Source organism: Rhinatrema bivittatum, chromosome 2, assembly GCF_901001135.1.
Source record: "Rhinatrema bivittatum chromosome 2, aRhiBiv1.1, whole genome shotgun sequence".
In the NCBI taxonomy this organism is placed as follows: domain Eukaryota; kingdom Metazoa; phylum Chordata; class Amphibia; order Gymnophiona; family Rhinatrematidae; genus Rhinatrema; species Rhinatrema bivittatum.
This window is the reverse complement of record NC_042616.1, coordinates 269,052,421-269,068,446: the sequence shown is the minus strand read 5'-3', so window position 1 is coordinate 269,068,446 and position 16,026 is coordinate 269,052,421. Positions and strand designations below refer to the sequence as shown.

The window sequence follows — 16,026 nt, the reverse complement described above, 5'->3', positions numbered from 1 at the left end:
TCTACGGTCCAAGAGGTCTCGCCCTTCGACGGTAGTCAACTACCTCGACACAAGGGTCCACTTTCATAACAGTGTAATTATAGCATGGGTTATTTTTCCCTATATGCATCACCTTGCACTTATCCACATTAAATTTCATCTGCCATTTGGATGCCCAATTTTCCAGTCTCAAGGTCTTACTGCAATTTATCACAATCTGCTTGTGATTTAACTACTCTGAACAATTTTGTGTCATCTGCAAATTTGATTATCTCACTCGTCGTATTTCTTTCCAGATCATTTATAAATATATTGAAAAGTAAGGGTCCTAATACAGATCCCTGAGGCACTCCACTGCCCACTCCCTTCCACTGAGAAAATTGTCCATTTAATCCTACTCTCTGTTTCCTGTCTTTTAGCCAGTTTGCAATCCACGAAAAGACATGGCCACCTATCCCATGACTTTTTACTTTTCCTAGAAGCCTCTCATGAGGAAATTTGTCAAACGCCTTCTGAAAATCCAAGTATACTATATCTACCGGTTCACCTTTATCCACATGTTTATTAACTCCTTCAAAAAAGTGAAGCAGATTTGTGAGGCAAGACTTGCCCTGGGTAAAGCCATGCTGACTACTTTCCATTAAACCATGTCTTTCTATATGTTTTGTGATTTTGTTGTTTAGAACACTTTCCACTATTTTTCCTGGCACTGAAGTCAAGCTAACCGGTCTGTAGTTTCCCGGATCGCCCCTGGAGCCCTTTTTAAATATTGGGGTTACATTTGCTATCCTCCAGTCTTCAGGTACAATGGATGATTTTAATGATAGGTTACAAATTTTTACTAATAGGTCTGAAATTTCATTTTTTAGTTCCTTCAGAACTCTGGGGTGTATACCATCCGGTCCAGGTGATTTACTACTCTTCAGTTTGTCAATCAGGACTACCACATCTTCTAGGTTCACCGTGATTTGATTCAGTCCATCTGAATCACCCATGAAAACCTTCTCCATTACGGGTACCTCCCCAACATCCTCTTCAGTAAACACCGAAGCAAAGAAATCATTTAATCTTTCCGCGATGGTCTTATCTTCTCTAAGTGCCCCTTTAACCCCTCGATCATCTAATGGTCCAACTGACTCCCTCACAGGCTTTCTGCTTCGGATATATTTTAAAAAGTTTTTACTGTGAGGTTTTTCCTCTACAGCCAACTTCTTTTCAAATTCTCTCTGTCTGTCTTATCAATGTCTTACATTTAACTTGCCAACATTTATGCTTTATCCTATTTTCTTCTGTTGGATCCTTCTTCCAATTTTTGAATGAAGATCTTTTGGCTAAAATAGCTTCTTTTACCTCCCCTTTTAACCATGCCGGTAAGCGTTTTGCCTTCTTTCCACCTTTCTTAATGTGTGGAATACACCTGGACTGCGCTTCTAGAATGGTATTTTTTAACAATGACCACGCCTCTTGGACATTTTTTTACTTTTGTAGCTGCTCCTTTCAGTTTTTTTTCTAACAATTTTTCTCATTTTATCGAAGTTTCCCTTTTGAAAGTTTAGCACGAGAGCCTTGGATTTGCACACTATTCCTCTTCCAGTCATTAAATCAAATCTGATCATATCATGATCACTATTGCCAAGCGGCCCCACCACCGCTACCTCTCTCACCAAGTCCTGTGCTCCACTGAGAATTAGATCTAAAATTGCTCCCTCTCTTGTCTGTTCCTGAACCAATTGCTCCATAAAGCTATCATTTATTCCATCCAAGAACGTTATCTCTCTAGCGTGTCCCGATGATAACATTTACCCAGTCAATATTGGGGTAATTGAAGTCTCCCATTATTACTGCACTACCAATTTGGTTAGCTTCCCTAATTTCTCTTAGCATTTCACTGTCCGTCTCACCATCTTGACCAGGTGGACGGTAGTATACACCTATCACTATAGTCTTCCCCGACACACAAGGGATTTCTACCCATAAAGATTCAATTTTGTATTTAGTCTCATGCAGGATGTTTATCCTGTTGGACTCTATGCCATCCCGGACATAAAGCACCACACCTCCTCCCAAGTGCTCCTCTCTGTCATTGCGATATAATTTGTACCCTGGTATAGCACTGTCCCATTGGTGATCCTCTTTCCACCATGTCTCTGAGATGCCAATTAAGTCTATGTCATCATTTACTGCTATACATTCTAATTCTCCCATCTTACTACTTAGACTTCTGGCATTAGCATACAAACATTTCAAAGTTTGTTTTTTGTTTGTATTTTTATTCTGCTTTTTAACAGATAGGGATAAGTTAGAATTTTTTAGCTCAGGTGAGTTTTTAGTTACAGGCACTTGGACTATTTTTCTAATTATTGGAACCTCACTGTCGGGATGCCCTAATTCTAATGCATCATTAGTATCCTTTGAAGATACCTCTCTCCGAACCATGCACTGCTGAGCGACTGTCGGCTTTCCCCTTTCTTCTAGTTTAAAAGCTGCTCTCCTTTTTAAAGGTTAGCGCCAGCAGTCTGGTTCCACCCTGGTTAAGGTGGAGCCCATCCCTTCGGAAGAGACTCCCCCTTCCCCAAAAGGTTCCCCAGTTCCTAACAAAACCGAATCCCTCTTCCTTGCACCATAGTCTCATTCACGCATTGAGACTCTGGAGCTCTGCCTGCCTCTGGTGACCTGCACGTGGAACAGGGAGCATTTCAGAGAATGCTACCATGGAGGTTCTGGATTTAAGCTTTCTACCTAAGAGCCTAAATTGGCTTCCAGAACCTCCCTCCCACATTTTCCTATGTCATTGGGGCCCACATGTACCACGACAGCCGGCTCCTCCCCAGCACTGTCTAAAATCCTATCTAGGTGACGCGTGAGGTCTGCCACCTTCACACCAGGTAGTCATGTTACCAGGCGATCCTCACACCCACCAGCCACCCAGCTATCTATATTCCTAATAATCGAATCACCAACTATGACGGCCGACCCAACCCTTCCCTCCTGGGCAGTAGGCGTTGGGGAGATATCCTCGGTGCAAAAGGACAATGCATCACCTGGAGAGCAGGTCCTTGCTACAGGATCCTTTCCTGCTGCACCTGGTTGGTGCTCTCCCATCATGAAACCTTCTTCCTCCAAGGCAGCACCAGGGCTGCCAGTCTGAAGTTGGGACTTGACTATGTCCCTGAAGGTCTCATCTATATACCTCTCTGTCGGCCTCAGCTCCTCCAGGTCTGCCACTCTAGCCTCCAGAGATCGGACTCGTTCTCTGAGAGCCAGAAGCTCTTTGCATCGCATGCACATGTACATGTACAACTTCTCACCGGTGGATAAAAAATCATACATGTGACACTCTATGCAAAAGACTGGGTAGCCCCCCCTCTTGCTGCTGGACTGCTGCCTTCATCTCAATTTTGATCAGTTCCTAGTTAAGTTTTAGGTTGCTATGGGAATAGGAATGTGTCTAACATCCTTTAAATGTATTAGTGAATTCACTATGTGTCTGGTAGTGGCCTACCGGGGTCTGATCGAATTCTCAATAAAGTTTTTGTTGATTTTTTTTTTTTGTGAAAGTGGCACCTGCCTATAAATTAAGGGATGAGCTAGGGGGGGTGGAAGGGTTGGGAAATACAAACAGTCTAACTTAACTTAGTCAGCCTGAGTGACTCACTGCTCTCTTGATTAACAAATGTTGGTCCCTATTCAAACCAATCACACCACCTCAACACCTTTCCAAGGTGAGTAACTGAGCTGAACTATTCAACATTTTTACTTAGGTATACACTGCTCCTAGCTTATTTCTAGCTTCTGGCTACTTTTTGGGTTGTTGGGTTTTTTTTTGTGGGGTTTTTTTTTTCAATACAAACACTCAGTATTAAATACAAACACAGTTCTTTAAAAGTCTGGAGAACACTCAGTTCTGCAGACTTTTAAAAATAAACACACTACCTACTACTACCTTGTTGACTAACTATTTAAAAATACAAACAGCCTAACTTGTTTATTCACTGCCTATCTATTGCTACCTTATTGACTGACTATTTAAAAATACAGTCTAACTTGTTTATTCACTGCCTTTCTGACTATTAAAGGCACAAACACACAAACACACTAAATAATATTCCCAAATAGTTAACTTTGCCCCAATACTTTTAAAAAAGACAATGTCCCAAGCAAAAACTTACTGATTCCTTTCAGCCACCAGCAAGGTGATCCTCTCCTCTCAGTGTTCCCACTGGAACACAAGCATACACCTGTTCCAGAAATACAAACAAAGAATTCTAAAAAACACTACAAAAAGAAATAAATACAACCACTTTATAGAGATCACAAACTTAGGAAGACCAAATTCAATATCCGAGCATATTAAACAGATTTTTGCAACTGCTCTGCCTTATCTCTTTTCTACCCTTTTCTTCCTCCTTGGGCAAGATGGCTGCCTCCGGTGCCGTGCCAAAACCCTCAGTGTCTCCAACTCAGCATGGGCATTCCAGTCCGCCATGCTCCTTCCTGTGGCCTCCTAGGGCACGCGCGCGCACATTGCCTAGGCCTAGGTACACGTCATGGCGGGAACATCGGGGGTGACCCCATCGCATGACTTCAATACCTCCAGGTATTTACAACTCCACTACACTACCTACTTTGAGTTAGCAAGGACTTCGGTTTAGCTACTCTGACTGCTCTAAGCTGCTCGCTTAGATGCCTCGCTACCCTCCGGGGAATCTCGCTCCTGACTAAGCTCTAAGCACCCGCTCCTCGGGGGCCTCTCGCTTCCAACTACCCTTCGGGGTTTCTACTAACTTGACAACCACTCCTCTCTCTTCATTTCAGGATCTCCTGTACTATCAGGTACTCACTCCTCGAGGGCCTACCGGTCCAGTGTATCCTGCACCATGGACTTTTGGTCTCACCATCTTCATTGCCAGGAAGATGCTTGCACTACGCTCCAGTGAGTACCTCTATGATCCGGTTCTCCAACTCCACCCACCAGGCTTGGCGTAGCCCGCACCGCGAGTTCCTATCTACCTTGAACATCTGGGTGAGACTTCCACAACGGAGACTGTCAGAACGTATTGGTACCTTGCCGGACTTCAGTGCCTTTCCTTCCTGCCTCATACCATCTATCTACAGCAGTACAATAAAGCTTTCCATCTACAAGTGTCCGCTCTCTGCATTTAGCCTATCGCTGTGGTTCCCCATGGGACCCCTCCCCATGGGAGGAGTCATCTCCACTGCAACTAAGGGTCCATACAATGCCACAAACACAACAGATTGCTAACTCCATGGACTCGGCTCAGCTCGCGGCCTTGCAGGCCATTCCTGGCCTAGCCCAGCGCATCATGGAACAACAAAAGTCTTTGGAAAGCCTAGCTACTACCTTCAATCAGTTAATTCTTCAGCAACTCCTGTGAAAGAATTGCTGTCTCCAGTGGTGACCCTCAAGACCACTGTACCCTTTATCCACACTTACTCACTTTACGGATGAAGTTAAGATGTGTAAAGGGTTTGTTAATCAATGCAGCATGCAGTTTGCATTATAGCCTACCCTCTTTCCCACAGATGCTTTCAAGACCACTTACATCCTATCTTTTCTAGATGGACGAGCCTTGGCTTGGGCTTCACCATTATGGGAACATGACAATCCTATCCTGAATGACTTACCAGGATTTCTAAAACTTTTCAAGTCTGTCTTTGATGACCCGGCTCTCCAGACTGTCGCTGGATCTGCTTTGCTCAATCTCCAGCAAGGTAATAAGCCGCTCACAGACTTTGCATTCGAATTCAAGACTTTAGCATCCAAACTACATTGGGACACTGGATGTCTACGTGCCATATTTATGGAGGGCCTCAACTCTTGCTTAAAGGACGAATTAGTGGCTCGTGATTTGCCTGATACCCTTGAGTCCCTGATGGAACTGGCTGGGAGAATTGACCGCCGCATCCGAGACCAAACTCATGAGGCTAAGAGTCCACGAAAATCCACTATGGGGGTTAACCGTCCTAAACCTGTGCCTATTGCCTCCAGCCTGCCATCTGCTCCCTTAGAAGAGGAAGAGCCTATGCAACTAGGCTGAAGCCATTTAACTTCCAAGGAAAGATGTTTTCGCAAACGCATGGGGTTTTGCATGTACTGTGGCCAATCGGGCCATGCCATCCAAACCTGTCCTATCTATCCGGGAAACCAATGCCTAGGATCTGCAGGAGGACTTCTCCTGGGCCTCACCTCTCCTACTCCTCCATTATCCTTACCAGTATCTCTGCTCTGCGGAGGACTTGAATTTCAGATTCTCGCTCTCATTGAAGTGCTTAGTTGTCCTCTATCCATAGAGAACCACTTCCTGGAGAAGTTTCATTGGCCATTGGCCTGCGCACCGGAGCTTTACACTGTGAATCCATCTCATTTCTCGTATTGGAAAAGGCCATGCATCCGGTGATACTTTGACTGCCTTGGCTTCAAGATCATATGCCACAATTTAATTGGGCTACATTGGAACTGTCCCGGTGGGGACCTGACTGTCATGGCCGGTGCCTCACAGACGTTTCACTGCATGCCCACTACACCATCGTTACCTGGTTTACTTCCACAATATGCCTCCTTCCAGGATGTTTTCTCAAAACACCGCACAGAGTATTCGACTGTGCCATAAATCTGAAGCCTAATTCAGAACCTCCCAGAGGAAGAGTTTACCCTCTTTCAGTAGCTGAGACTCAAGCCATGTCCACCTACATACAAAAGAACATGCAGAAGGAGTTCATTAGATCCTCCAAATCTCCTACTGGTGCAGGCTTCTTTTTCATAGGGAAGAAAGATGGCACCTTACGCCCCTGCATTGATTACAGGGGTCTGAATGAGATTACCATCAAGGACAGGTACCGCCTGCCCTTAATTTCTGAACTGTTCGACAGGCTCCAAGGAGCCAAGATATTCTCCAAATTAGACCTTAAAGGAGCTTACGCACTTGGTGCGTATTCGTGAAGGATACGAATGGAAGACTGCTTTTAAACACCCACGATGGAACTTCAAATATCTCTTCATGCCCTTAAGTTTGAGAAACGCACCTGCAATCTTTCAAAATATGATCAACGACATCTTACGGGACTTACTTTATCAATGCGTAGTAGTATATCTCGATGAGGCTAGCTGGGCAGACTGGATGGGCCATTCGGTCTTCTTCTGCCGTCATTTCTATGTTTCTATGTTTCTATGATATATTGATCTTCTCCCAAGATCTGCAAACTCATCAGGAGTATGTCAAAGTTTTAAGATGCCTGCGTGAATACCACCTATACACAAAACTTGAAAAGTGCGAATTCCACAAGTAGTCTGTTCCCTTCCTGGGATACATTGTTTCTAAGAACGGGTTTCAGATGGACCCCAAGAAATTAGAAAGTATCCGGGACTGGCCCCAACCTACAGGCCTGAAAGCACTACGCCACTTCTTGGGTTTCACCAATTACTATCGTTCCTTTATTAAAAACTACTCATCATTGACAGTCCCTCTAACTGCTATGACCAAGAAGGGAGCCAATCCCGCCAATTGGTCTCCTGAAGCCATATCAGCCTTTGTGATGCTCAAAGAGGCTTTTCAAAAGAAGCCGTGCCTCTGCCATCCTGACCCACAACGTCCATTCATCATCGAGGTCAACGCATCAGACGTTGGTGTAGGAGCGGTTTTAAGCCAGTATAGAGAATCCAATGTGCTCCATCCTTGCTCCTTCTCAAGGCGGTTCTCGCCTTCCAAAAGAAATTATGGAATCGGAGACAAAGAGTTACTCGCAATCAAGCTGGCCTTTGAAGAGTGGCATCCTTGGCTGGAAGGCGCACTACACCAAATAGTAGTATACGCCGATCACAAAAATTTGGAGTACCTCAGATATTCTCAACGACTCAATCACAGTCAAGAAAGATGCTCCCTGTTCTTTAACAGATTTGATTTCCTTCTGAAGTATCGTCCGGAAGAGAAGAACACTTGGGTGGATGCCTTATCACGATCCTTCTCCCCGCAGGATGTGCCAGACGAACCCCATCACATCATTGACCCCGGAAGAGTGGTTCTTGAAGCCACTCATACAGTACCTGCCGGGAAGACAGTGGTGGCCAGAAATCTAAGGAAGAAGCTGTTGAAGTGGGTGCACGATTCCCGTCTGGCCGGCCATCCGGACAGAGTCGCACCCTAGCTATGTTACAGCGGTACTACTGGTGGCCAACCATGAAAACGGACGTACAAGCTTATGTGGGTTCCTGCGCTGTCTGTGCCAAGCAAAAACCACCAGCCGGACGTCCTTGGGGTTTGTTACAACCTCTACCATCGCCAGATGAACCCTGGACACATATAGCAACCGATTTCATGGTAGACCTGTCATCATCCAATGGAAACACCACCATTTGGGTCACAGCTGGCCGCTTCTCCAAAACGGCACATTTTGTAGCGTTACCAGGATTACCCTCTGCTACGAAGTTAGCAAAACTCTTTATTAAACACATCTTCCGTCTTCATGGGATGCCTAAGCATATCCTATCAGACAGAGGAGTACAATTTACTGTGAAGTTTTGGAGAGCTTTATGTAAAAAATTTGACATCGCCTTGGACTTAACCTCTGCCTACCATCCTCAGTCTAACGGTCAGACTGAGAGAATGAATAGAACGCTGAAACAATTTCTGCAATCCTATGTCAACGCAAGGCAGAACGATTGGGCTGAATTACTGCTTTGGGCAGAATTTGATATCAACTCGCAACCTACTTCTGTGGGGTCTTCTCCCTTCCAACTCGTCTATGGACAATAGCCGCTGCCTCCTCTGCTGATTCCATTATCAGTGACCTCTCCTGTCGCACAGACTACTGCAGCAGAGCTATCTCAACTTTGGAAGCAAACGAAGGAGCTACTCCTCAAAGCAGGACAGAAAGCAAAAAGAAGCTACGATGCTCATCATCGGCAGGCACCACAGTTTCAGCCTAGAGATAAAGTTTGGTTAAGTACCAAGTATCTTCGCCTTAAACTTCCTTCATCACGTTTTGCACCTTGCTATGTGGGTCCCTTTGCTATCCTTCGGCGACTAGGAAATCTGACATACAGTTTGAAACTACCTCCATCAATGAAGATACACAGTGCATTCCATGTCTCTCTGTTAAAACCCTTGATACTCTCCGAATTCTCCAAAAAGACCCCAGAACCAACTAGTCTGGACACTGAGGACGACATCGAATATGCCGTGGATGATATGGGAGTATCTCATCTCCTGGAAGAACTAAGGACCAGAAGAGAACTCATGGGAACCGCTGGCCAACATCACAGATAAGGAGATGGTACGTCAATTCCACTTGGCACACCCACGAAAACCCAGACCACCTGGAAGAGGTCTTGGAGGGGGCCCTTTGAAGGGGGGTACTGTTGCATCCGTCAGTCGCAGACGGCTGCGACCACTCTGCCTTACCTCTTTTCTACCTTTTTCCTCCTCCTTGGGCAAGATGGCTGCCTCCAGTGCCGAGTGCCAAAACCCTCGGCGTCTCCAACTCAACATGGGCATCCCAGTCCGCCATGCTCCTTCCTGTGGCCTCCTAGGGCACACGCGCACGTTGCCTACGCCTTTGTACTTGTCATGGCAGGAACCTCAGGGGCGTCCCCACCTCATGATGTCAATACCTCTGGGTATTTAAGACTCCACTACACTACCTACTAGCAAGGACTTCGGTTTAGCTACTCTGACCGCTCTAAGCTGTTCGCTTAGACGCCTCGCTACCCTCAGGGGAATCTCGCTCCTGACGAAGCTCTAGGCACCCGCTCCTCAAGGGCCTCTCGCTTCCAACTACCCTTCGGGGTTTCTACTAACTTGACAACTGCTCCTCAGGGGTCTCTCTCTTCATTTCAGGATCTCCTGTACTATCAGGTACTCGCTCCTCGAGGGCTTACCAGTCCAGTGTATCCTGCACCACGGACCTTTGGTCCCACCATCTTCATTGCCAGGAAGACGCTTGCACTATGCTCCAGTGAATACCTCTATGATCTAGTTCTCCAACTCCACCCACCAGGCTCGGTGTAGCCCGCACCGCGGGTTCCTATCTACCTTGAACATCTGGGTGAGACTTCTACATCTGAGACTGTCAGAATATATTGGCACCTTGCCGGACTCCAGTGCCTTTCCTTCCTGGCTCATACCATCTATCTACAGCAGTACAATAAAGCTTTCCATCTACAAATGTCCGCTCTCTGCGTTTAGCCTATTGCTGTGGTTCCCCACGGGGCCCCTCCCCATGGGAGGAGTCATCTCCACTGTGACTAGTGTCCACACAATGCCACAAACACAACACAGAAAGAAAAATTAAGGAAACGGCATGAATAGAAAAATACATTGCATTCTAGTGGAGGAATGCTCAATCCACTCAAAAAACAAACAAACAAAAAAAAAATAGGATTATACTTTCTTAGAATCTAAGAAAATAATAATAATATAATTGTGAAGGCTCAAAGTAAAAACATTTAACGCTATTCAAAACAATGATACCTTTACAAGGAAAATGTAAAGTGAACTGTGCACCAAGCACAAGAGCTTCTTGGCCCATCCCCAGAAACCTTTGGAAACATCTGGAAATATCCATACTCTGTGCCCCATGAAACAATGCAGAGCTATACTTTTAAAAAATTGCATAACAAAGTAATTGTCCTCAATAAAAACAAAACTAACCAAGAGTGTCCCACTTTCTGCTGACTCTATAATGCTGGGTATGTTTTTTTAGTTATCCCGCCATGTGTGGCCAGAAGGCATGCTACTTAACCAAATATCTTTAAAAGATATCCAAATAAATAGCGCTGTCAACACCAACCAAAATAAAGAAGATCAGTGGACCCTTCCTCCCCAACAAAGCATAATATAAAGGCCCTGTCAGGCAGTGTATCCTAACACCCCCCCCCCCCCTCATTATCCACAAAACCTTTTTAAAGACTAGCAAAGTATAGGCCAGGCCCTGTCCCGATTTTAAGTTAACATGATGTATTAGTGTGTAATTTTTATTAGAAAAGTACTGTCATATAGTTCTGATTGTATGCAGTCTTAAGCTTCATGCTTCACTGCTTTTACTTTTCCCTCAGTATTATAGGGAGTGCTGCATATTTTTGCAGAGGTAAAACAGACACACAGTACTGCATATGAGAAGCAGCCTAGCACATCTTACACAGTTCCCAACCCCTCAGTACTCCCTTCTTCTAACATGAAGTTTGCAAAGCTTCAAGGTCACAGCTGTCAATTATCCAAGATGGAACGTTAGGGTTAAAGCTAGTGATTACAATATCACGAATATAAACGTTGGTCAAAAAAAAGACATGTAGTCCGCCATTTTAGAATACATACTCAGTAAAGTTTTTATCATCAGTAGTTTGGCATTATATCAAGAAAGGCTACACAGAAGTCCAGTCAGCACATGTCCTATTCCAAGGAACATAAAACCCCCATCACCTGTCTCCAAACAAGAACTTCTTTGGCTGATTCACTCATCTGAGGGAAAGGTGACTGCTTCTGCTAGGCTTTTGTATATAATTATATCCTATTAGTTGTGCTGATATATATAGTATATTTTTTGTTTTGTTATTTGTCTCAGGTGTTCTCATAAGCATCTGTTTTGTGCACACAGATAAACATATATATATTATATATAGAAAAATATAGCTTTTCATTATTTCACACAAGATATAGAGTGAGTCTTGTTATTTTCTTATTCTGACTGTGATACTGACCACAGGGCAAATACAAGGCAGAACCCACTACTACAACACAAGATCAGTCTGCCTCCCCCATTTGCACACTACAAGGAAGAATCGTTGCATCTTGCCCCCCATTCCCCTGACCTCTTCATTCCATATACCTTTTTTATCCCAGCCGGGAGCAAGGGACCCTCTGCCCCACGCCCGATGCCTCCAGCGCTTCTCTAACAGAGGCAGTGCTGTAAGTGTAAGCTTGAACAGAAGCTTATGCTTCTAGTGCTACCTCTATCAGAGAAGCACTGAAGGCACTGGGAGTGGGGCAGAGGGTCCCTCATTCCCGACTGGGGTAAAAAAGTTATCAGTTGGGATGGGGAGGGTCAGAGTGATGGGGGGGCAAGTACGACGATACTTCCTTGTAGGTGGGTTGGGAGAAAGGGGTGGAAAGAAGCCGATCATGTTTTTAACTTAAAATTGGGACAGGAGCTCGGCCTACAATGCCAGGTAATTTACTAGTCTTTAAAAAGGTTTGGGGTAGTTAGGATACACAGCCCGACAGGGCCTTTGTATTACACTTTGTGGGAAGGGAGGGGATTGGCCCACTGATCTTTTTCTTTATTTTCGTTGGTGATAAACAGTGATATTTAGCCAGATTCTTTTTAAAGATATCTGGTTAATTAGCATGCTATCTGGCCACACAAGGCCGGATAATTAAAAAACATACCCAGCTATGTTCAGACATATCCAGTTCAGAAGCAGGTCTAAAGTTATCCAGCTAACCTAGCCAAATATACCCAATATTTGGCTAGGTTAGCCATATATTTCAGTCCCTCCTTAGAACACCTGGGAAACACCCCTTTTTTATTCAGCTAACTTATAACCAGATAACTACTTATCCGGCTATAATTTAGACAGATAAGTGGCTGAATATGGCACATTTGTCATTTAGATGGATAACTTTTGAGTTGACCTTCTAAATAGCTTTTGAATATTGACCACTCAAGTCCAGATGCAGATCAGTTCAGTAGGATAAACCAAGGATAAAGCACCAGATTGAAATTCTGTCATCCTCTGCATAAAGTACAAATCTATCTTAAGCCGCTGGGAGTTCAGGAGAGATGACCTGACATCTCTTCATGCAGGCGCCATATTGAATCTTCCTCTGTTGCGACAGCCTTCTTTTTTTTTTTTTTTAATTCTTTATTTATGATTTTTCAGTATTACAAATATGTAACTTCATTGATTCAATTCCATTCAATGAAAATGTAACAATAAATTTCAGCGAACACAAAAGAAAAAAAAACAGAAATATACATCACTAATGAATAATAATAGCTGAAAATATATTTAAATCAGTTTGTAAATCTAGTAAACAACCAGTAAGAAAATTAATAATAAAACAGGCTTCACTTAGATAAGGAGAATAATTATTAGAAATTATTATCACATGTAAAACTTAAAGCACAAAACCACTGCTGATTGTATTTATGCCTTATAAATTTTGTGATAATGGGGAAGAGGTTACTGGCTCACGTGTCTCTATGAAATGACGCAATTGATCTAATTGAGTAAAACTAAGAGACTCATTTCCTCTCTACATAATACATTGACAAGGATATTTAAGAAGAAAAGAAAAACCCAAAGAAGTAACTCTCTGCTTTAAAGCTAGAAAGTCTCGTCTTTTATTACGAGTAACAGGTGCTAAGTCTGGAAAAATCTTTACATTTTGACCAAAATAGGATACCGGATATGTCTGAAAATAAATCTTCATTAATTTACTAATGTCTGCTGTTGTTATAAAGGATACTATTAATGTATCTCTCTCTAAAACATTTAAAGCAGAATTTTCTAGGAAGCTAGTAAGGTTTGCTGGAGTTGAAACAGCAACTTGAGAGGTTCTTTTTTTTTTTTTTTTTACGAAGAAACAAGAATTTATGGATAACATATTGTTTTCAGAAAACCCAAGTACCTCTAATAGAAATCTCCTTACTGTCACATAAGGTATTTCTCCAGCCACTTTTGGAAAATTGAGAAATCTAACATTCAGATGTCTAACATTATTTTCTAATGTTTCCAATCGTCTATTACACATTAATTGAACTTTTATCATAGCAGTATTTAGTGATTGTATAGATTTTACATCTTCCTCTACTTTCTGAACCCTATTGGTCACCTCATTCGCTTGTTGCTGCACAACTTGAAACTGCTGTTGAAAGTTAGAGGAAACAGAGTCAATTTTCCCTTCGAGTCTGTTCACAGTTACATTTAAGCCACTCACCAAGTCCCATAAAGCTCGCAAAGTTACCGTCTCAGGCCTAGGTAGCGAGGGCTGAAGTTCCTCAGGCTGTCCCAACTGGGGGGTTTCTTGATGTATACTTGCAGAAACTGCAGCTGTCTCCTCCGAGGGAGGAACTTCTTCCGAAGTAGTCTCCTAGACTCCTCTCCCCTCCAGTTCCAGCTCGGAAACTGCTCCTTCATCTGCTGTAACACAAACCACACCTTTGGTGGGTGGCTCAGCTGCGTTTCCGTCTGCTCCTCGCTGGGCCGGGGGCGGATGTTGGACTGGACTGAGGGAAGCCTCGTCCAAGGGAGCCACCCGTTCTCCCTCCAGGGGGGCTCTCAGCGAATTCACTGGCACCCTCACTTGCCAGCTGTGTCATGAAGCGGTCTATCTCAAGCTGCAATAGGGGGGGGCAAGGCCTCTGAAGGGAAAACCCTTACCTTCCCTTTCCTTTTCACAGGCATACCAACTCAAAAGAAATTAATCTTTGTTAACCAGGAAAGCCGAGATTTCGAACGCTTCAAGTATGTGCTAATTCCTTGTGTGAGCCTCAGAGTTGGGAAGAAGACACAGAATTCCCTCCGTTAGTCCGTTCTAAGTCCGGACTAAGCTGGACCAAGCCGCGCGCGCCGCTTTAATGGCGCGTTGGGCTCCTCCCACACACGTCGGGGCTTCCGAGGGTGAAGCGTTGTTCCGGCCCAGGTCCGGGAAATTCAAAAGTCCACTCCCGCAGTGGCTTCACTGCTCCCGCGCCACTTTAATGGCACGTTGGGCTCCTCCCACACACGTCGGGGCTTCCGAAGGTGAAACGTTGTTCCGGCCCAGGTCCGGGAAATACAAAAGTCCGGTCCCGCCACGACAGCCTTTTTTAATGATGCTGGGAACATCCAATGGTAGCAGAGTAGGCAACGATATCACAAAGTGATATCTAGTTTCCTGGACAGCTTAGTCTTTGCAGAGACAATCTTTTGGCCGGGGTCACAGACTGCAACTCCATCGGGACATTGATGTGTATGCACCAGGATAGTTTCACTATTATGTGACAGCTGGGACTTTTTTCTGCCTGAGAATTACAATTCGTACCTTCACAGCAATTCTAAGTCCTAAGTCTAAGGAAGAACAACAGAATCTCAGGCCGATATAGTAACGTGAGCTCAACTGTTTGATACACATTTTGGATACACGTCCACAATCCCTTATACAATAAGGAGTTGTGGATGTGCAAAATGCACGTCCAAACCCCCTGAAACTAATAATGCTCATCACATGCAAATGCATGTTGATGAGGCTATTAGCTATTTGCCCAGGATGCAGTAAAAAAAAAAAAAAAAAAGTGCGCCCAATCCACACATTTTATGCTCAGAAAGTAGTGCCTGCTCAAGAGCAGGCATTAATTTGAGGAGCCCAAAAATGTGTGCAGAAAATACTGCTTTTCTGTACATCCTCCGACTTAATATCATGGCAATATTAAGTCAGAGAAACCAAATGGTAAAAAAAAAAAAAAAAAAAGTCTGCCGGCGGGTCAGGTTAGGAAAACGGACACTTGTAGAACTGAGCATCCATTTCCAAATCTGCTGACAGCCACCTCTCCTGGGCTTCCACTGCTAAGGATACGCAAGGGGACACGCTATTGTTCCTAGCGCCTCCTTTTAAGTGTGACCCCTCATTTAAATAATGTATTGCACACCCAAGAGAGGTGCTGAGTGCGCATTATGAAAGCGGCGCTCAACACTGAATGCCCAGTTTCCCACGACCTTACTGTATTGGCCTGTCTGAATTCAGAAATCAAACTTGGATCTTCTGTATGGCAGTGCTAAGGGCCAGTTCTCTGGCCCAGAAATATCTCTCTAATATTACTGCATAAAACAGATTCAAATTTGCAAGAAATCAAGTTAAATCCTCCAGGGTGTCATACAGTACTAGCAGAAGGCACTTACTTCACAATTTGTTCACATCTAAAACTTACTTTTCAGCCAAGTGACTACTTTCATCTTAGCTTAAGTCTCTGAATAAAGACTGAATAAGTCATAAGTCAAATCTGCATTTCTATAGAAATGTATCTCAAACAGTTAATGCTTAAAGATAAACA

General features: G+C 44.0%; 1 protein-coding gene across 5 annotated transcripts in view; it reads right to left on the bottom strand.

Annotated features, from left to right (window-relative positions):
- LOC115084531 (thioredoxin domain-containing protein 3-like) overlaps nt 1-16,026 on the bottom strand; it is a 310,312-nt gene that overhangs the window by 183,564 nt on the left and 110,722 nt on the right. The window lies entirely within an intron of this gene.